At 47.0% G+C, this 22,400-nt stretch overlaps 1 protein-coding gene across 6 annotated transcripts in view; it reads right to left on the reverse strand.

The window, feature by feature from the left end:
* EHBP1 (EH domain binding protein 1) overlaps nucleotides 1-22,400 on the reverse strand; it is a 2,232,712-nt gene that overhangs the window by 1,247,318 nt on the left and 962,994 nt on the right. The window lies entirely within an intron of this gene.

The raw sequence follows: 22,400 nt of genomic DNA on the forward strand, positions 1-22,400 counted from the left end.
CGGACTGACAAGTTTCCTCTGTAACTACTTTTCGCGCCAACGCTTACAGAAACTGCCTATGGAAAAAGTGTGCCAAAAAAGAGACATATTTGTGTCAAACAATTACAAAGTCCTAAAGAAAGGCATCAGAATGCCAAAAAAGGCATCTTGTAGGTAACAGGACAAGCAGTTTGCAGAGCAGAAGGATGGATGGCTTGTTAATAATACTGCGGCTAGATTCTGTCTCTACCAGATCAGGCGTTACCAGAGGTAAGTAACTTTCATATGATAAGAGATATCTAGCCGCAGATTTCTTATATTAGAATTAGATACCCAAGCAACACCATTCATGGAGGAGGGTCTGCGAACTGAACTCACGAAAGATCCCTAATAGGACTAGCCGGTCCGTAATGAGATAATGCGACCAGGCTGTCTTAAGAACATAGGTGAGGCAAAGAAGATGCTCCACCAGAAGGACTGTGGGAAGCCTGGAGGGAGCTGAAGTCTGCAGGACCGTAAGAAGCATGTGGAAAATATTACCCGCAGCACAGGGCTAAGAAAGTGTTGGGAGAAAACACTTCATATAAACAAATATTCTTTGTAGCCCTGCCGAAAGTATTCAACCCATGACTGGACAAGGCTAAAGGACCATGGGCAACAGCACATACCACTGAATTAGAGCTCCTTGTGATGGAAACAACTATGTGAACTAACTATACCCTGTGAAACACAGAGAAGAGAGAATCAAAAAGCACATCCACGATGGAGAGAGAGAGAGATCCCATCAATGCTGAACAAAAACGTTGAAAGAAGAAGAACAACAACGTTTGGTAGAGACCACTCTCAGTTGTAGAAAACCCGCCAAGAGAGAGAGGGTAACCCTCAAGGAGTATGTAACTTAGAAGCCCAGAGGAGAAAGGAAAAAGAAATGCATAAGCAACAACCAAGTTAAGGATGAACTAGAGCACCAAGAAAGGTGTATTTACAAAAGCAGATAAGTTTGTCCCATGGAAGAATTTCAGCACAACCATACTTGCAATATATACCTGTATATATGTGAACACAAATATACACCTATAGATATATACATATAGATATATATGCATAAACACAAGTCTATCAGAATACACCAAAAGTATTATCCTTCCAGTTGGGGAAGCAAGTCAGAGCCTCACACAGCAAACAAAGAGACTGACCATTGTAGGAATGAGGAACACCCATGGAATAGAGGTATCTATCGAAAGAAAGATAGAAATACAAACAAATATTGGTAATAGACCGAAGATGCGACCGCAACCGAGTGAAAATGATAGATATACAGAGATCAACAACAAGATGGATAACCAGCAACATAATACCATGTAAGAGAAGAGAGGAAGTGGAGAGAACCACCCACCCCAGAAAATAAAGGCAACCGCCTATGAACCAACGCTACTGACTGACGAGGCTACAATCAGGTGGTTAACAGGAAATCAAAAGAAAACAGCAGGTGTAAAAACTCTACCATGAAGGGAATGAAGACCACCACCAGGGTCCATCAAAAGGTATATGGAAGGGCTCAACAGATAACCAATTTTCATCCAACAGACAGAGATATCAGGCAGCAAGACCTGACTGAAGCTTTTGATAAAAGACGTTAAGGGATCACGCCCCACGAAATGGAAAAGCTGAAAATAATGGATTGCAGTGCATACAAACACAACATGGATTGAGGCCAGTAAGAAATGTCTCAACCGGAGTGTGGACGTGGGGGATGGGCGGACCGGAATAACAGGCGGGGAGGCCGGATATAGTGTGCTATGATCAGTGGTTTTTATTGAAAGTCCAGGACAAAGTCTGTTTGGAAGGAGGGTTGGTGGATGGGGTCCGGCTGGATGTATAGAGCAGGTTAGTTGGGATGACGTGCTGGCTCAGTGGGGTCGCGTTGGATGAGGTCTTCTTCTCCTGGGCTGGTATCGTCTTCTCCGGCGTAGGGTACTGGGACTCCCCAGGAGGCATATAAAAGGAGAGAAGAGTATAGGGTTTTAGTCCGGGCAAAAGGACTTCAGAGTACTTCCACCTACACCGGGGAGTGAGGGAATCGGAGACTGACCATGAGGAAGGGACGGCAGGGGGGGAAGGAAAAGGCAAGCAAGAGAGGGAAGGGGGAAGAGGGGTGGCGTGTGTTGCAGGCGGTGCTCGGGTCTCTTTACAGTGCAAGTGAAGGGGTCAATATACAGTGCTTTCGTGCTCGTGCAGCTTTACCTACAATATTCACAACTGCTTACAATAGGGGGGGGGACACTGAGAAAGGATGGAGTGCACTCACGTGCCCCGCCGCAACTCTCCTGCGAGTTGCGGCCGCTCTCCAGCCACCTCCTGAGGACGCCACCAGTCTTCAGTCCAGACGTCCTCCTCCTCGTCCTCACTTCGGTTCTTCTGCTCTGCTCCGCTCACTGTCGGTGGTTCTTCGCTTCCCGCTGCCTCCTGCCACGAGTCCGCTGCTTGGAACCCCTCTCCTTCTCTCCCGATGGCTTTTCTACGTTCCGGGCAGCTGTCCGGGCCACTACTTCCGGGGTCAGAGGCAGCCGTTTCCGGGTCATCTAAGGGTGTTCCACTTCCGGGTCGCGGGAGATCGCTTCCGGTCCTCCGGGCTCTGTTGTTGGTGCCGGCTCCTGCAGGGGAAGAAAGAGAGGAGGTGTCCTGTGTGACAGGGACGTTACATGGCCGGGCGCGGGGGACAGGGCCCCCGCGCTCGGACGTCGCAGCGGGGAGGTAAGGGCCGCTTCATCATCACAAGGAGACAGGATGTATACAAAGCAAAACATCCAACCACAACAAAAAAGGGGTAAAGACCCAAATCTTCCAAAGGAAGAGAGGGGGGAAAAGAGAAAAAATCCCTTCAAGCAGAAGGAATTTGCCAAATAAGGTGGAAACCTTTGAGGGATAGAATCCTCATCACACCCTGAGTAGTTAGAAGAACCTTCAAGAAAAGGAATACTAAGGGAGACACCAGCCTCTTTTGCAACCAATCCTCAAAGAGATGCAATCATAATATCCAAGGTACACATGTTCCAGAAGGAAAACTGAAGATGAAGATTAGCCACAACACCGACAAAAGGGGTGAGATGGTGACATCTGAGGAATAATCAATGCGGTAAACAAATGCCATGGCTGTGATCTGAATTAGCAAATAAATAATGTTTATAGGAAACAAGCATTGGTAATGCATTGGTTTCGCCAATGTAATGAATAAAGAGCAGCTTTCACCAATCATAGTCAGGGTGAAGGAAAGAACTCCCTGACAGATAAGACAGGAGTGGAGAGGATGGAGTACAGCGGCCAGAGCTGCTGGCTCGGGAGCTGGGGATCCCGGTTCGAGTCTAAGCAGCGCCACAAAACTTCCTGTGATTCTATGCAATTACTTTATCTCTCAGGGTGATAAACTGTTATATAAATATGCTGCAATAGTAAAATGCAAAGCTTTATGAAAATATAGTTCCACCAAAGCAGATGGTAACAGTATTTCGGCAGCAGGAAACTGATAAGAGAAGCAGGCGAGGAACAAGCATTGGTAAATGCAGGAAAATATGCTACAGCCAATAGAAATGGAGGAAAGGTAAGTGGCACGCACGGGAACCAATGAGAAGCCAGGAAAGAGAGGATGCTGGATGTAAGTCCCTTTTAAGTTTGTATTAAAAACAATAGATTTCTTAAGCACTGCGCAAGTATTGTGCAGGTGAAACCTAAAAAGGGTACAAGGCACTTCAGAATGTGACAAGCAATAACATCCTCTCCAGAGATGAAGCAAAGAAAAGGCACCAAGGTCGGTAGCACAGGCTCAAGGTAACCTTGCAGCAGTGGTGGTGGTATCTGAACCATTGCATTAGAGGTGCCTTTGATACCCAATGCACCACTGAGCTATAGCCTAACAAGCAACCAAAGATCTGTGGCAGGAAGCCTTCTTGCCAATGCATAGCGGGAGCAGAACCATAAGAAGTGCCAACACACTAATAAAGGACCTAAGTGGGAACACTGTCTTAAGCCAGAGCTGAAAATTTACCCAGGACAAGAATTATGCCACTCGGTCCACTGCTTCTGCTAAGAAAGACGCCCCAAGGTGATGAGCAATAGCCCTTTTGGGGTTGGGGGAAGGTTGGGTGCTGGTGCTGGTGCAATGTATAAGTCACAACCACTTTGTTTTCAGAGGCAGATAAATTGAAGTCCCTAAGCGCCAGAAACAGATCCCAAAATGCCTATAAGGCATACAGAAGAAGTTCCGTGTAGGACAGAAAACAAGGCATCAGTGCATCCGCACAATGCAAGGTAAAATACCTTGTTTAGAATAAGAACTTGGGTAGAAAAACCAGCTTCAGAAAGAAGCCTGTAAGAAAAGACACACATAGGGCCATAAAATAATATAAGACCCAAATAATGGGAACCATAACCGGTCAGCAACAGTATAAGAAGAATAAAAGTACCTGCAGAAAGCAGGAACACCTCACTGGGTGTCACCCTTAGATGGAAAAGGGATTTGAAAAAAAAGCCAATGGGCTCATCCCTGGAATGGCTCATATGTGAACGAAAAAGGGACTTTCTCCGAACAAACCTAGAATGGGAGAACTAGAGAAGCAGACAGTAAAGATAAGAGTCTGCTTCACCCCCTCTATTTCGAAATCGCTGCAAAGCAGAGTTGGCATGTGCGAGTCATCAAAAGGCAGTTCAATCAGGGTGAAAACCCCAGAGGTGTGCAACCAGACACGGCAACGTACTGCCACTGAAGAGGCCATAGCCCGAGTCAGTGGTAGCCATACCACAACAAATGATTAGTCTAGCTGCTTGTAGCTCATCCCGTATTACCAGAACAAGATTGTTTCAGGTCTCATCCGTAACAGAGGCCAGCAGGTATGGCAATTAGTCCCACAATGTATGGCAGAAGCGTCAGCGGACGCAAGAAGTATTATGGGATTGCAGTGCAGAACTGATGGAGGAAAAAATATGCCTGCCACAAACTTCTAGTCTTCTGGCTCCTCTGTCTGAAGGGATGGTAGTTAAAGAGCCAATTTATTGCATGACCAATGCAGCCTATATCACAAAACCATGATGAGTAGGATGTCTGAGGAGATATGCCGGATCTCCAGGGGCCGGACGGTGTCTGTGAGAAATACAGCGATCCACAGGAGTCCCTGTATAGGGTTTCGCCCAAGCCCCCAACAAAATGTCAATTAGAACCTCGCTATAAGGTAGCACCGGCTCTACCCCTGATTGGCCTTGATGGAGGACAGCAAGTAAGGGATCTTTCGTCATTTCCACAGATGGAAGTGCCATATCCAAAATGACAAACTCGTCTGAGCATATCTGCCAGGGAGGATTTCGCCTCCATCGCCAAACCAGGAGGGGACAGGAGGCCCAAGGCTAGGGAAGACTCCAAGCCACTAGCTTCACTCAACTCAATCAACTAGCTAGACTCTATAGGAGATTGAACCATGATAGAGATCGGGTGGTGAAACTCCAAATCCTCTCCATCCCCTCCATAATCGTGCACTTCACATGTGAAAACCGGAGAGGGGGTCTATAGAGAGCCGAGGAAAGGTGCCCGAGATGGCCGGCTTTCCATTGGCGCCATATCCGAAGCCAAAGAGGTGATGTCTAAACGTCAGAGAGGGGAAGAGATGGGGCATCGAGCAGCAGCAATGGTGCTGACCCGACCCAGATGCCATTGGAGTCGGTTGACCAAACCTAGGCACTGAAGGTGGTAACCCCAAAGGGATGTGCACCGGCATCAAAACTAATTTGGAATCCGAAGGCCGAACTGAACCAAAGTGTGAATTTGCTGGCATGCACATAGCCACAGCTTTGTGCGCCTCCTTGTGCCCCTAGGGTGCTCCAGGGGAAGGTGAAGACCCAAAGATACTATGAAGAGAATTGTAATAGTCTCTCATCTGGGTCAGAGTCGCCTCGGCTCCAAGGCAGTTTGGGAGGTGCGGGGTAGACTCGTGCACTGACTCTTCAACCGAAGATGGTGAACAGGTTTTATGTGGCGAAGATGGCGGGTGCCGCAACTTCGACTGCCTGAATCGTGACTTACCTCGGGACGTCGATGGAGTGACGTCCACGGGAACGGCTCCTGGTTCGGGCCTGCGGGTGGTCTGTGGAGCGTGAAGGGGGCCGGGGGTCAACGGGACATCTTGTAACACTGCAACATCCACACTGGTAGGAGCTTCATTCGACGTGCCCTCAGCGCCTTTGGGTGAAACTGGCAGCAGGAGTCACATTCCTTGGAGTCATGTCGCTCACCCAGTCACCACATGAAAACAGAGTGAGCATTTGTGGCAGACACTTGTCATCAACAGGAAAACAAGGCTTGAACCCAGAGGACATGAAAAGTTGTTTAAAGGCACACATTTCCGTTTGACAAAACCGTTGAGGTAGCCCAAAAACGACATGAGGAATCGATAATCAGATCTGCGTTGTTAGTGGAAAAGGAGAAACTGGCATCAGCGCGTCAGGGGAGGGATTATATGGAGTCCATCAACGTCACATCCGAAGTACGACGTAATTACAGAGTCGACCGACTCCCTCTACCGACGTTCAGAGGTACTCCTGCTAAAAAAAATGTTATCCAGTCTCGTGCCCGAAGAGAATTCTTTGATATGGAATCTGCGGCTAGATTATATGTATCAGATACTAGTAGCTCGGGATGCTTTTTATTGAGATTAAGTAGCTCTTACTACAGAAATGATTGGAGACCACTGACCTAGAAATTCACTCAACAAACCAAAGGTTAAAATTACATTATACTTTTGTATGGGAATAGCTTACTTTAAAAAAAGACAACATTCAATTGAAAAACCAAAGGATGAAGCAGTGCTATAGTTAGATGAAAAAGTCAGTTTAACCAAAGGAAAAAAACATTTAAATTCACCATTTATAGATAACTGCAGTAATTATCTAATGAAATCAGGCTGTGCTGCCCTGCTCATTGAAACGTTCTTATAGCGACGGATATGCAAGAGATGTATCTGTATACCCAAGCTGATACTTGAAATCCTCAATAAAAATCTGTTTTTTTTAAAACTTCAGTAACTAACTTGTGGCCTCTGGGAAGGGAGGGGGGGAGAATAGTTAGTTTAAGTAATGACTGGGAGGGATGCGGGAAGAGTTAGATTTTGTTACCACACCAATACTGATTTATGTACATGGTAGAAACGGAACTTGGATGGACACTACAATTAATGGAGACATATATGTGGAAACTTAAATAATACCAAGGATACCCCATTGGCCAGATTGCAAGTGTATAGTTATATATAGCTTTAATACGTAACATGAGGATGGTGATTCAAACAGTGTAAGTCAATAATGGAAGAAGTTGTATTACTGAGAAAACCAATAAAATGTGTTTAAAAAAAAAAACTAACTTGTGGTCTCGCCACACTGCTTATGACCCCACATATTACATCACTCACGAGATGTACAATGAAATGATTTATAGCATCACTGATCAAGTCTGAAATTATATTTTTAATGACAACACTGTGCTTCACCGGATGAGAGTTATAGTCATTTTCTATAACTGGTGAATTTCAGTGTTTTTTTTTAGTTTAAAATGTTACGTTTAAACTGGTATTTTCTTGCAACTATAACATCACTTTAGTCTTAATCCGTTTAAAACAAAAACTGGCATTACACTTTGGATTTGAAAGGACAACTAAGTCACTGAGGGCTTTAGGTTTGACAGGATGTCTTATTTCATAAATGTAAATGTAAATGTAAATGTATGTGTCTTGTAAAGCGCACTGCTGCCCTGAGGCGTCGTGGCGCTGTAGACCGCTGGGGAACCCGTCCTGGCTATCCCTGTGAGATGGTCCCTACTGGGTATCTCCAAGGTGAAACCAGGCATCCCCGGCGAATGTGGGGGGCCGTTGTAGAGATGAGGCAAGCTAATGCCCAGAGTTGCCGAGTGTGATCCCTGGTTAGAGTAGGCACCAAGGCGAGAATTATCGAGTCCGCTGACCCTGGTCCACGACCCTGCCGCGTCGGGAATTGAACCCTGGTGCCGGGCTGTTCTCTGCTTCCGGGTCTGCCGCCTCTAACCAGTGAGCCACTCCACTTCCATAAAAAAGGAAGCTCTGGGTGGCTAAAACATCCAGCGGAAGGGTTAGATTTCTGAATGTTGAGTGGGATTTGTAGGAGCTGAAAAGAATGTCTGATAGTATTCAAAAAATGATTATGGGATCTTGGCTATGCTACTACCCAAACCCCTAGCCTGAAAAGTTGATCAGACTGCTCCATGTATGCAAGTCAGCACTGCTTATGGTTTTAAGGTTTTTCAAATGATTTCAACAAACAGCAGCAAACCTAAATGTCACCATGCCTAGCAATTTTTAAAGGCGTTTGTAATTTGTAGACGTATTTTGTGATTCTGAAACTCTTATGGTACTTATATGAGAACCAATTTCTAGCTTTAGAAACTCCACTGTTTATTGTTCTCTCGCTTTAGTAGAATGCTTCTACTAGCATTCCCTGACGAGCAGGTTACTTACCTTCAGAACTGATTTTTCTGGTGGATACCCATACATAATTACAGATTACTCACCTTGTGAATATTCCCCAGGCATCAGCCTGAATCCGCAAACTTTAAAGCAGTAGTCCTGAGTGCTGGTAGATGGTGTTGTGCAGCTCTGCAACAACGTCATTCTCCTCTGGGAATGACAAAGGGAGTCCCACATATAAGTGCCACCCATGCATGCTGATATTAGTTGTTTTCTTAGACTAGCCGTGCCCTCAGATTCAGAGCCTATCAGCAGATGGGAATGACCAGTGTGCAGACCTCTAGATTGGAACCTTTTCAGAAGAAAAAGAGTCCAACTCACAGAATAGGGAGGTAGGAGGGTCAGTGAGAAATCTGCTGTTAGATAGATTATCCACAAGAAACATTGCTACTGAAGGCAAGCACCTTGTTCTTCTGCTGGATAGTTCTAACTACAGATTCCTCACCATGTGACTAGATAAAATAGCAGTATCTCCACAGGTGTGGATCTGTGAACTGGCTCAACCTGATATGTCCTGCAGGACCACGTGGCAAAATTGCTGATGTTATGGCGAAGAGAAAGATCGTTTTCAAAGTCAGAAGTCTTTAAGAACAGCTGTGAAGGAGCTTAAAAGGGGTGTACATCAAACAATTGAGAACTAAGATCAAGTCATACTGTTGCATCACAAAGGTTTTATGTGAAAACAAATGTTGCAACTCGTTTAAAAATGTCATCACAATAAGTGACTTATAGAAGGCCGATCCAGTAGCAACACAAAAGGCAAAACTGCTGGTAAATAAATAGCCTTTTCACAGTGCCCATGGCAAGTCCTTGCTGGGCGAGTGAGAAAATGAAAAACAAAACTTCAGAAAACTTGGCTTGTAGTGGGTCCATTTGTCTGGTGCTGCACCGAGCCACAAACTTAGCTCACAACTGGCGTGCATCGATTTTGTGCTGGGACGCCTCATCGCTCAGATGACATCAACGACCTCAGGAGGAAGGTTGAATGAGGTCAGCTACCACCGCTCACTCTCCAATAACGGATATGCAAATTATGCAGGCCAACGTGTAGTAAGTAGCCTTCCTTGCTGCCGCGGTATAAGATCCTCCTGAAGGAGCAGTTTGAGCCAGAACCAGATGGTCATGATCAGGAGTTCCAGGTACCACACTCTCCTGGCCGAATCTGATGCCATTAGGATCACTGAGGCCTGGCCGTTCCTGATGGTCTTCAGAAGATGGCAGCGTCGGGAAGACAAAAGAGTGTGGGATTATAATGTAGTCAGAAAGCCTTTCGAAGACAGAGCTACTTTGGAAACGCCAATGCACACAAGTACTGTCAGAGCACACCAACACTGACTGCTGTGTGCTCCGTGAACACTGACAGGCACCGGTAGTGAGCGCGAGAGAAGAAATTACGGTTCCCGGCAGGCTTTGCGGTGTGCGTGCAGATGCGCGTGTCATGACGTCACTGCTACTTGAGGGGCCGGAAGAATGGAGCTGGTGCCCTAATCCTTATTGTTTCCGGAGAGTCCAGGTTACCGAAGGTTTGGTAAGGGTGCCTTGCACCAGCTTTGTTCTTATGTTTTGATTCCTTGGGGAAACACATGATCTACTTTGTTCGTAGTGCGCAAGCAGCATACTTACCCTGTTTACGCTAACCATTTCTGCTTGAAAGCGTAGTGCTGCTTTCAAACAATTGCGTGGTGGCATTTCTCATCCCACGTTTTCACTCTTGTTGGCAAGCTACGATTGCGGTAGTTCGTGCAGAAGCTCATTTGTGGTAACTATTGTGCACCTTGGGATAACCGTATGTCGGTGGATTCCACTGTCCACGCTGTGAGCTCCTCGTTTGTTTTCTTGCAAGTAACTGTAAACTGGTGATATTCAGCAGATGACATTATTGAGGGATTATGGTCTACATTCCTCAATCCAGTATTGTATGAAGTAATACTACTGTGATCTTGACTGCTGCCTCATTTACCTTAAACTGGAATTCAGTCCCTTTTGGTTGCTTTCACTGTCCTGTATTTGTTTTCTTCACTGCAGGGGTTAGGACTAGAGAGAGCCACGTGGTCTATTCTCTCGGCCCCTGTTTTGCCCTCCCACTGCTATAAAAGAGTTTTTGAGATTCATGTAGGCATACCGATCACTTCACCTGAAAAATCATTTCATGCTTTTATGTGTGTTTCTTGTTTTAGGTCCTAGTAGATGTGTATAAATGCAGAGGAGGATTTTCTACTAACAGACAGCTCTTGGAGCATAAGGTAGCATATAGTTTATTTCTTTACAGGTAAAGAAAGGAGTAGATATGATATGATTAATTCATGCAGTATGTTACAGTCATATGTGCTTAACTGAAAAGGTTTCCTTGTGTTTCAGGTCTCCCTCCCCGTTGTTCCCTTCCTTACCTTCCCCCGCTTGATTACCTTTTATGTCTGTTTACTTGCTATCAGACATTGGGGATATCAGGAGGTGGACCACATCAGCTTCAATACGATCCTGAGGATACAGATCCGAAAGACAGCTTCTCATACCCACACTCCCATTACGACAACAGGTGTTCACCTGGTGCCATAATCTACCCAGTGCGGGACACAACATTGCATTCAAGACTATTGAAAGAATTATAAGGCACTTTTGGTGGACCTCCTTGCGCCAAGACGTCCAAAAATGGGTACAGGAATGTGTGACATGTACACAAATGAAACAGGACACAACCAAACCAGCAGGGCTGTTGCAACCTCTCCCTACACCCCTGAAGCCATGGGAGAGTATATCGCTGGATTGCATAGTGGGGTTAGACTAGAAAGAAGAACCTCTAAACTGACCTGTCTCTTATTCACAAGTATGAATAAATCTAATACCTTTCTCTAAAGATGCAACATGAATGAAAATATTCAAAAAACATAGAGTACTTTAGTTTGCTAAAGTACTTATGTTTTTTTGAATATTTTCATTCATGTTGCATCTTTAGAGAAAGGTATTAGATTTATTCATACTTGTGAATAAGAGACAGGTCAGTTTAGAGGTTCTTCTTTCTAGTTTATTGTCCTCACTCCCCCCTCTAGACCTAAAAATCAATACTGGGAGTACCCTTGTTCTAATTTTTTGCATAGTGGGGTTGCCACGAGATCAGGGGTATACGGGGATTTTGGTGGTGGTGGACTCCCTTACAAAGATGGCCCATTTCAGCTTGTAAACAACTGTCCGCGGCTGGCAATTTGGCTCACCTATTACTAACTAACATACTCAGGCTACACAGTCTTCCCCAGGCTATCATCTCTGATAGGGGGGGGTCGCAATTTACAGAGCAATTTTGGAAGTTCTTGTGTGCCACGTTGCTTGTATCCTCAGATCTTTCCACTACCTTTCATCCACAAAATGATGGACAGACGGAACACCAAACACTGAAACAATATCTTACATGTTACATTGACAGCAACACTGAAGCATGGGTGGAAAATCTATGGTTGGCAGAGGTAGCCTACAACAGCGCATCTCACAGCTTCAAACATCTCTTACCCTATTATTGCACATATGGGTTTCATCCGCATTTTCTTCCTTTTCTGAGCCCCATAAATACAGATCACATTCCAAAAGTGATGGACAGGATTAAACACATACAAAACACTTTGAGGGAAGCATGCACCAGATTAAGTGAGGCTAAAAATGCATATAAACGATATGCAGATAAGCGCAGGCGTTTGGGGCCCATCTACAAACCAAGGGATTATGTATGGTTGTCAACGAAAAACATCAGTTTCAGGAAGTACAGCATCTTCAATATTAAATATAATGGCCATATAAGGTGATCAAATGCATAAATCCTGTTGCAGTCAAACTTGCTCTATCAAGTCTGAGAATCCATCCTGCTATCCATGTTACCCTGCTTAAACCGTCTCTCACCACTAGAGGGAGACCACCTTCTGCAATAATGGTGAACAATGAACCTGAACACGAAGTCAGGGGAATAGTGGACTGTAAGATACGTAGAGGCAAGTCATGGTATCTAATAGCCTGGAAAGGGTACAGGAAGGAGGAGAACTCTTGGGAACCAGCAGGGTGGGGTGCATGCCCCAGGTTGGTTTCCGCTTTTCATGCTCATTACCCACTTAGAGAAACTTACACTGCACTGGCCCGCTATAAACACTTGGATGTGACTCAATTCTATTTACGCACTAGACACATGGGCATCCGCAGAAATGTTTCCGGGGGGGGGGGGGCAACATTTTAACTTCATCACCATCCTCCGACATGATTGAGCACAAGTATTAAATACATTAAAAAAAAATCTAAAAAGACAAAGAGCTTAAATAAACTAAGAAACCTGGGTACTCACAAACTTTCTCTCAGGGGCCACATTTAAAGTGTGGTTTGTGGCCGAGGGCCGCACCGGTGGAGGCGGGGTCAGTGGGGGAGGGGGGGAGAGGCTAGAGCAACAAAAAAACTATGACCATGAGGTTGAACACAGGTCCCTGCAGCGGACGCCTTCGTCCAGTTAGCCACCCACCCGGCATATACACATCTTTCTTTCTCTCTCTCTCTCTCTCTCTCCTCTCTCTCTCCTCTCTCTCTTCTCTCTCTGTCTGTCTCTCCATCTCCCTCCCTCTCTCTCTGTCTCCCTCCCTCTCTCTGTCTCCCTCCCTCTCTCTCCCGGTCTCCCTCCCTCTGCCTGTCTCCCTCTGTCTCACTCACTCTGTCTATCTCTCTCTCCCTCGCTCTTTCTCTGTCTCCCTCCCCCTCTCTCCCTGTCTCCCTCCCTCTGTCTCCCTCCCTCCCTCTGTCTGTCTCGCTCCCTCTTTCTGTCTACCTCCCTCTGTCGCCCTCCTTCCTCTGTCTGTCTCCCTCTGCCTGTCGCCCTTTGTCCGTCGCCCTTTGTCTGTCTCCCTCCCTCTGTCTCCCTCTCTCTCTCCGTCTCCCTCTCTGTCTCACTGTCTCCCTCCCTCTCTCTCTATCTCTCTCTCCCTCTCTCTGTCTCCCTCTGTCTCACTCACTCTGTCTATCTCTCTCTCTCCCTGTCTCCCTCCCTCATTTTCTCTCCCTCCCTCTGTCTGTCTCTCTCCCTCTGTCTGTCTATCTCCCTCTGTCGCCCTCCTCCCCCTGTCTGTCTCCCTCTGTCTGTCGCCCTCTGTCTGTCACCTTTTGTCTATTTATCTCCCTCTGTCTCCCTCCCTCCCTTTGTCTCCCTCCCTCTGTCTCCCTCTCTCTCTGTCTCCCTTCCTTTGTCTCCCTCCCTCTGATTGTCTCCCTCTGTGTGGCGCCCTCTGTGTGTTGCCCTCTGTCTGTCGCCCTCTGACTATCTTCCTCTGAGTGTCTCCCTCTGTCTGTCTCCCTCTGTCTGTCTCCCTCTACCTGTCTCCCTCTACCTGTCTCCATCCCTCTGTCTCCATCCCTCTGTCTCCCTCCCTCTGTCTCCCTCCCTCTGTCACCCTCCCTTTATCACCCTCTCTCTGTCTCCCTCTCTCTGTCTCCCTCTCTCTGTCTCCCTCTCTCTGTCTCCCTCTGTCTTTCTCCCTCCCTCTATCTCCCTCTCTCTGTCTCCCTCTCTGTCACCCTCTGTTCCCTCCCTCTCTCTCTCCCTCCGTCTCCCTCTATGTCTCTCTGTCTGTCTTAGTCTCTGCCCCTATCTGTCTGTCCCTGTCTCTGCCTCTATCTGTCTCTGTCTGTCTCTATCTCCCTCTCTCTCTCTCTCTCTCTCTCTCTCTCTGTCTCCCTCCCTCCCTCTCTGTCTCATTCCCTCTCTGTCTCCCTCTCTCTCTCGCTCTCTCTCTCTGTCTCCCTCTGTATCCCTCTGTCTCACTCACTCTGTCTGTCTGTCTCCCTCTCTGTCTCCCTCCCTCCCTCTGTCTCCCTCCCTCAGTCTCTGTCCCTCAGTCTCCCTCCCGCTGCCTCCCTCCCTCCCTCTGTCTCCCTCTCTCTCTGTCTCCCTCTCTCTCTGTCTCCCTCTGCCTCCCTCCATCTGTCTCCCTCTCTCTGTCTCCCTCTGTATCCCTCTGTCTCACTCACTCTGTCTCCCTCTCTCTCTCTGTCTCCCTCTCTCGGTCTCCCTCCCTCCCGCTGCCTCCTTCCCTCTCTGTCTCCCTCTCTCTCTGTCTCCCTCTGCCTCCCTCCCTCTGTCTCCCTCTCTCTGTCTCCCTCTCTCTCTCCGTCTCCCTCCCTCTGTCTGTCTCTGTCTGTCTCCCTCTATCTGTCTCCCTCCCTCTGTCACCCCCCTACCTCTGTCTGTCGCCCTGTTTTCCTCCTTCTGTCTCCCACCCTCTCTCTCTCTCTCTTCCTCTGTCTCCCGCCTATCTGTTTCCCTCTCTCTCTGTCTCCCTCTGTCTGTTTCAGTCTCCCTCCCTTGGTCTCCTTCCCTCGGTCTCCTTCCCTCGGTCTCCCTCCCTCTGTTCCCTCCCTATCTCTCTCCCTCCGTCTCCCTCTATGTCTCTCTGTCTCTGTCTGTCTTAGTCTCTGCCCCTGTTTGTCCCTGTCTCTGCCTCTATCTGTCTCTATCTGTCTCTGTCTCCCTCCTCCCTCTGTCTCCCTCCCTCTCTCTCTCTCTCTCTCTCCCTCCCTCTCTGTCTCCCTCTCTCTCTCGCTCTCTCTCTCTGTCTCCCTCTGTATCCCTCTGTCTCACTCACTCTGTCTGTCTCCCTCTCTCTGTCTCCCTCTGTTCCCTCCCTCTCTCTCTCCCTCAGTCTCCCTCTCTGTCTCTCTGTCTGTCTTAGTCTCTGCCCCTGTTTGTCCCTGTCTCTGCCCCTATCTGTCTCTGTCTGTCTCTATCTGTCTCTGTCTCCCTCCCTCTCTCTGTCTCCCTCCCTCTCTGTCTCTCCCTCCCTCTCTGTCTCTCTCTCTATCTCCCTCCGTATCCCTCTGTCTCACTCACTCTGTCTGTCTCCCTGTCTCCCTCCCTCCCTTTGTCTCCCTCCCTCAGTCTCCCTCCCGCTGCCTCCCTCCCTCTCTGTCTCCCTCTCTCTCTGTCTCCCTCTCTGTCTCCCTCTCTCTGTCTTCCTCTCTCTCTGTCTCCCTCTCTCCCTGTCTCCGTCTTTCCCTCTCCTCTCTTTCTCCCTCCCTCTGCCTGTCTCTGTCTGTCTCCCTGTCTGTCTCCCTCCCTCTGTCACCCCCCTACCTCTGCCTGTCGCCCTCTGTCTTCCTCCTTCTGTCTCCCACCCTCTCTCTCTCTCTCTTCCTCTGTCTCCCGCCTATCTGTCTCCCTCTCTCTCTGTCTCCCTCTGTCTGTCTCTGTCTCCCTACCTTGGTCTCCTTCCCTCGGACTCCTTCCCTCGGTCTCCCTTCCTCTGTCTCCCTCCCTCCCTCTGTCGACCGCCCTATCTGTCTCCCTCTCTCTCTGTCTCCCTCTTTCTGTCTTTGTCTCCCTCCCTCAGTCTCCTTCCCTCTGTCTCCCTCCCTGGCTCCCTCCCTCCCTCTGTCTCCCTCCGTCTCCCTCTTTCTGTCTCCCTCTCTCTTGGTCTCCCTCTCTCTGTCTGTCTCTCTCTGTCTCCCTCTCTCTGTCTCACTCTCTTTCCCTCTCTATCTGTCTCCCTCCCTCTGTCTGTCTCTGTCTGTATCCCACCCTGTATCTCCCTCTATCTGTCTCCCTCCCTCTGTCGCCCCCTTCCCTCTGTCTTTCTCCCTCTGTCTGTCGCCCTCTGTCTCCCTCCATCTCCTTCCCTCATTGTGTTTATCTATAATTATGTCCCCCTCTCGCCTCTTTTCCTATCTTCTCCCGTCAATCATTTCTCCCTCTTTCCTCTCCACCTCTCCGTTTGTCTCTACTCCCCACTACGTCTCTTATTTTTCCTTTTGGCTCTGTCTCTCTCTTTATCTCTCCTCTGTTCTTACGTCTCCCTTGGCCACAACATGCAGGAGAAATTAAATTTTTCACTGCAACATTGTCAAAATCGAATTTTCATTTTTTTTCCATTTTTAGTCAAATTGTTCTTTAAATGTAGTTATTTCAGTGCTTAGTGTTTTTTGCTGAGTTTTTTCACTGTTACCTGTATACAGCATTCTCCCCATTGCACAAACGGATGGAATTTCATAATAAGTTTCAATTTCAATCCGGTCTGTCACTTCACAGTTTTTAAACTAAGAATGTTTGCACTAACCCCGCTCCCCAAACGCCCCCTCCCGCGCCCCGTAGCTTTTTATCTGATTGTTGTGACCTGCTGTGAGAGACTAAAGCTCCCGTCCCCTGCCTAAGACTTGCTAATTGTGCTGCTCACCTCCTGAGGCCTGGGATGGGCGGAGATGCTCCATGCTGTGCCTCCTCTGCCGGCCCATTGACATTCTGCCCATGACAATGGACCGGCCTCACTCTGTGACCTGCTGAGAGTCACACTCGGCGCTGTAGCAACCTTTCAGGTAGGAAAATCGGCCCAGGTATGTGGGCCCATCCTCTAGAACCGGGCCTGAATCCAGGGGGGGGCAAGCGCCCCCTCTTGCCCCCCCTGCGGACCCCATGACTAGACAGGAGCGATATGCTGCCTAAAAAAATTAACAACATCCTAGAAAAAGCAAACACTCATAGGGAATGCAAGATTAAGTAAAGCATGTGAGTGGTTGCACCTGATACATGCGCCCTCGGTGATTTGTGGTCTCACTTTTTGTTTTGAATTATGTTCCTAACTGTTACAATGCGGTTCAACTGTTGTTATAAAAAGTATTGTAAAGCGCTCTGATATCCTTCGGGATCAAGCTTGCGCTATATAAAACCTTATAAATAAAAATAAATAAAAAAGTCTTTGCGGTGTGCTTGCAGACGTGCGTGTCATGACGTCACCGCTACTACTTGAGGGGCCTGATGCATAGAGCCGGTGCCGCTAATCCTGATTGTTTCTGGAGAGTCCAGGTTACCGAAGGTTCAGTAAGGGTGCCTTGCATCAGCTTTGTTCTTGGTTTTTGATTCCGTGGGGAAACACAGGATCTATCCAGTGTTTGTAGTGCGTAGGTAGCGTACTTTATTTATTTATAAAGTTTTGTATAGCGCGAACATGATCCAGAAGGATATCGGAGCGCTTCACAATTGGAGGGAAAGAAAGGTAATAATTGCAGTACAGGCATCGAATAGGAATATCAAACAAAGCATATATCAAATATGAATACCAAACAAAACAGTTAAAAAACAAAAGGGGTAAACAAAAAATAAGACAATATCTGGTACATAGTGAGCTAGGAGGGGAGCAAATGATTAGTAAAAGAAGAATAGCACCCAGCGCAGGGCGTTAAGGTGTAAGTCTACTGCATTATGGCAGACAATCCAAAGCCCTTTATAGGTAAGAACTTATTCATAAGGAATCTTTTTACTTCCAATTTGAAAGCAACCTTGGAGGAAATTCTACGTATTTCTGGTGGGAGAGAGTTCCAGATCTTCGGCGCAGAGCCGGGGAAAGCATGGTGACACATTCTCTTTCTGCAAAAGATCTGTGGTTTCAGGAGGAGAGAGTTAGCACTCCTTAAAGGACTACCCCCTCCGGAAAAAACTTAGACTTAGGCTCTTTACACTAACCATTTCAGCTTGAAAGCGGAGTGCTGCTTTCAAACAAAATACGTGGTGGCATTTCTCATCCCACGTTCTCACTCTTGTTGGCAAGCTACGATTGCGGTAGCTCATGCAGAAGCTCATTTGTGGTAACTATTGTGCACCTTGGGATAACCGGATGTCGGTGGATTCCACTGTCCACTGTGCGAGCTCCTCATTTGTTTTCTTACAAGTAACTGCAAACTGGTGATATTCAGCAGATTACATTATTGAGGGATTATGGTCTACATTCCTCAATCCAGTATTGTATGAAGTAATACTACTGTGATCTTGACTGCTGCCTCATTTACCTTAAATTGGAATTCAGTACTTTTTTGTTGCTTTCACGGTCTGTATTTGTTTTCTCCACTGTAGGGGGTTAGGACTAGAGAGAGCTATGTAGCCTATTCTCTCGACCCCTGTTTTGCCCTCTTACTGCTATAAAAGGGTATGTGAGATTCATGTAGGCATACCGATCAATTCACCTGAAGAATCATTTCATGCTTTTATGTGTGTTTCTTGTTTTATGTCCTAGTGGATGTGTGTAAATGCAAAGGAGGATTTTTTAATAACAGACAGCTCATGGAGCATAAGGCAGCATATCGTTTATTTCTTTTCAGGTATAAAAAGGAGTAGATATGACATGATTAATTGGAACAGTATGTTATTGTCATATGTGCTGAACTGAAATAAAGGTGGATTGCTTTTCCTCGTGTTTCTGGTCTCCCTCCCGCTGTTCCCTTCCTTACCTTCCCCCGCTTGATAACCTTTTATGTCAGTTTACTTGCTATCAGACATTGGGTTATCAGGAGGTGGACCACATCGGCTTCAATACGATCCTGAAGATACAGATCCGACAAGTACTGACCACTGCACCTTCTCGGCGGTGGTGAAAAGATCGAGCCAGGGTTCTCCCAATTGACGGAAGATGCCCTGTGGCACATATTGGTGAAAATTACATTTGTGATCCACTAGGCGTTGGCTGCGGAGTTCGTCCTCCCAGGCATTTAGAGATCCCACCAGGTGGTCCAGCTAATTGCACGTGGTTAGAGACCCCTGACACAGGGCCCAAGAACTCACCCCATTCTGCTTATTGCAGTAACACAGGGTGATGGTGTTGCCTGTAAGCACAAGCACTAGCCTTCCTGTGATGATAAGCAGGAAGGCATTCAGCACCAAGAAAATCGCACTTATCTCCACCAAAATGATGTGGAGTTGAGTCTCCGCCTGGTACCAGAGGCCTCTGATCGCCACCAGTCACAGATGACCTTCCTAACCTAGAAGAGATGCATCCACCACCACTGTCAGGTCTGGGTAGGATACTGAGAGGGGTCTTTCACTGAAAGAATTGCAGTCCAGGAGCCACCAATGCAGATCTTTTGCAGTCCAAAATCTGGACACAATCTGACAGATTCACCTGATGCTGTGCCCACTGGGACTTGAAGTCCCAATCCAAAGCCCTCATGTGCCATTAGATATGTTTGACCAGCAGGATGCCGGAGGCCAACAATCCCAACAGCCTCTGAGTTATTCGCACTGAGATTCAGGACAGAAGTTGAAACACTGGGTTCATAGCTGGGATGTCCTGGACTCTCCACTCTGGGGAAACGGTAAAAAGGCATACTATATCCAGAACAGTTCTGAGGAACAGGAGTGTCTGCGAAGAAGTCAGGTGGGACTTCGACACATTGATACTGGTTGATGATTGCCTGGGGCGAGCTTGCCTTCAGCAGCCAGTCATTGATGAAGTGGAAAATTGGAACCCCCAACCTCCGAAGGTGTCCTCCGACCACCGCCATCACTTTTTTGAACACTTGAGGGGCACTGGTGTGGCCAAAAGGCTGCAGTGCAAACTGAAAATGCTCCTGGCCAACTGTGACCTGCAGGTAGAACCTGTGGGTTTGCAGGACAAGGTCATAAGCAGGAAATAAGCAACCTGCAAGTCCAATGTCACTATCAAGTCTCCAGGGTCTAGGGCAGACAGGACCTTGGCCAGCGTGTGCATCATGAATGTCCTTGAACAGGAAGGGGTTGAGAGGGTGAAGATCTAAAATTGGTAGAAGACCTCCACCTTTCTTCAGCATGAGAAAGTAGCAGAAGTTCTACTTCCAAGGCCAGAACCCTGACTATCGCCCTTTCTTCAAAAGAATCTGCAATTTCTGCTGCAAGAAGAACAGGTGTTGTTAGATCAGCCGCCCAGATGTTGATGGAAGGTGTGGCAGAGTGAAAAGAACTTACGAGGCAGAGCCCCGATCTACAATTTGGAGGACCCACTTGTCTGAAGTGATGCCACGCTTGGAGGAAATATTGGATCCTGCCTATGACAGGGTGGCTATGTGTTGGCAAGTACACACTGAAACAGTTTAGCAGCTGTCGGTGCAGGAGAGAAGAAAGACTGAGCTGCACGTTCTCACTTCTGTCCAGAGTGTTCTCTTTCTGAACTGTGACCTCGGCCACGAAAGCCCTGGTGGATGTGCCTGGCATTGACAAAACTGAAAACCTGGACCATAGCCACAGAGAGAGCAAAATTGCTGGTAGCATTGTGGGGTGGGGGGCAGAAAGACAAGAGGAACGTGCTGTGGACCTGCTTTCTTTACACGGTCCCCGAGACAAATCTGCTTGAGAACCATGAAATTGCTTGACCATTAGGGTTGATCAGACATCCCAGGAGAAGCACATAGACCTCATCCAGGCATGGCGCTGAAGTGCCAAACTTGTACCCATCGCCTGACTTAGGCAGTCAGTCGTGTCCAACCCAAGGTGGATCACAAATTTTGCTACTTCGTGAATATCCTGGACAGCATGGGCTAGGAACGACCGCAGATCATCCGGAACTACCAGTAAAACCTGGGCTACCATGACCCATAACACATGATAGTAGCAGCCCAAAACACGCCTAGCATTCACAGAGCGCAGAGCAAAGCTCATAGAGGAAAAAATACACTTGCCAAATGTTTCTATTTTCTTTGACTCATGATGAGATTGAGCTGTAGGGAAGGTGTTGGGATTAACTTCATGCGCTTATACCATGAAACTCTCTGGCGTAGGATGTTATGCACAAAAGGCTGAATTGTCTGGTGCTGGACGACAATGTCGAGCAAGCTCCCTATTAACTGGTGGTCCCGAACATGGTTTCGTCCAAGTGCCCAAAAGGTTACCTGTGAGGGCCTCATTAAAAGGCAATAGAGGTTTTGTTGGGGCTTTACCAGGCTGGAGTACCTCTGTCAGAACATTAGTCTTCACATTCACAGTTGAAAGGTGTAGGTCTAATACTTCTGCTGCCCTTCGCATAAAAATGGTGAAGGAAGGATTTTTCCTCAATAGCAGTCCCAGGTGGAGATACAAGGCCAGTATTTGGAGAAGTAGACATGTGACTGGTTTCTTGCAGTTCTTCATACTAGTTTTCCTCATCATATTCAGGGACATAATCATCCCATTTATTGTCTGAGTTAGAGCATGACCTCCCTTAAGGTGTCTACTTGCTGTGATGTAACCGACAGACCAAACATTTCAGGATGCATCAAGACCAGACTTTGCCTCTGATGGAATTGGGAGCGAGATGGATGGCCTATCGATTATACGAACACGGAGGAGCAGGGAGGCCGAACTGAAGAATACAGGCTCACAAGTATAGGAATGAAATTGTGGCCTCTTGTAACGGATGACGCCAAACTACTCACATCAGTCAAGCGAAAACAAGTTACCGTCCTGCGATTCTAAATTGATGAAGGAATCCGCTATCAACATATAATTGAAGGCCGCATAATAAAAGACGGTGGCTCCTCCGTGTTTATAAGCACTGACGTTCTGATTAAAGAAAAGGCTTGCTTAAATCACCAGACGAAACACATGAGTGAACAATTGTTTAATCGTCCTGAAGGTACCAGAAATAAATCTTCTGTTTAAGATGAAAAGTCTTTACTGTCAAATGTCCTGAGGAAGGTGCAACTATTCTAAGGACACCGAAACACCGCGTCGACCTTTTTCTTTTGACTGTTTTAATTATGGTTTATGTATATTTCACGATGAAGTAAAACCTTTTTAAGGATTTTTTAATCATTAGATTGTAACCCTGAAGGGAGGTACGAAAATAAAATTGTGCATATTGTTTTAAACATTTTTATTGTATATGTTCATTATCTTATGGTTTGATATATAGTGCCACAAATGTACAAGATCCCTCTGCCTTTGACCTGAGACTCTCCTTAGACTAATCTCCCTGTTACTATCTAGTCAGCACACTGACAGTTTCTAGAAATTAAACACAGGGTCTTACTTTCCCTACTATTGACACCTTGGACTTTTTTTTTACTACTTCTTCGATTTTCCCAAAGGCTTCGACAGCAGCGATGGTCTGATGTGGGAGCTGGAACAGGACCTTCCATTGAATTTCGACTGGTAACAGCACG

Source organism: Lissotriton helveticus, chromosome 6 (genome assembly GCF_964261635.1).
Source record: "Lissotriton helveticus chromosome 6, aLisHel1.1, whole genome shotgun sequence".
NCBI lineage: Eukaryota > Metazoa > Chordata > Amphibia > Caudata > Salamandridae > Lissotriton > Lissotriton helveticus.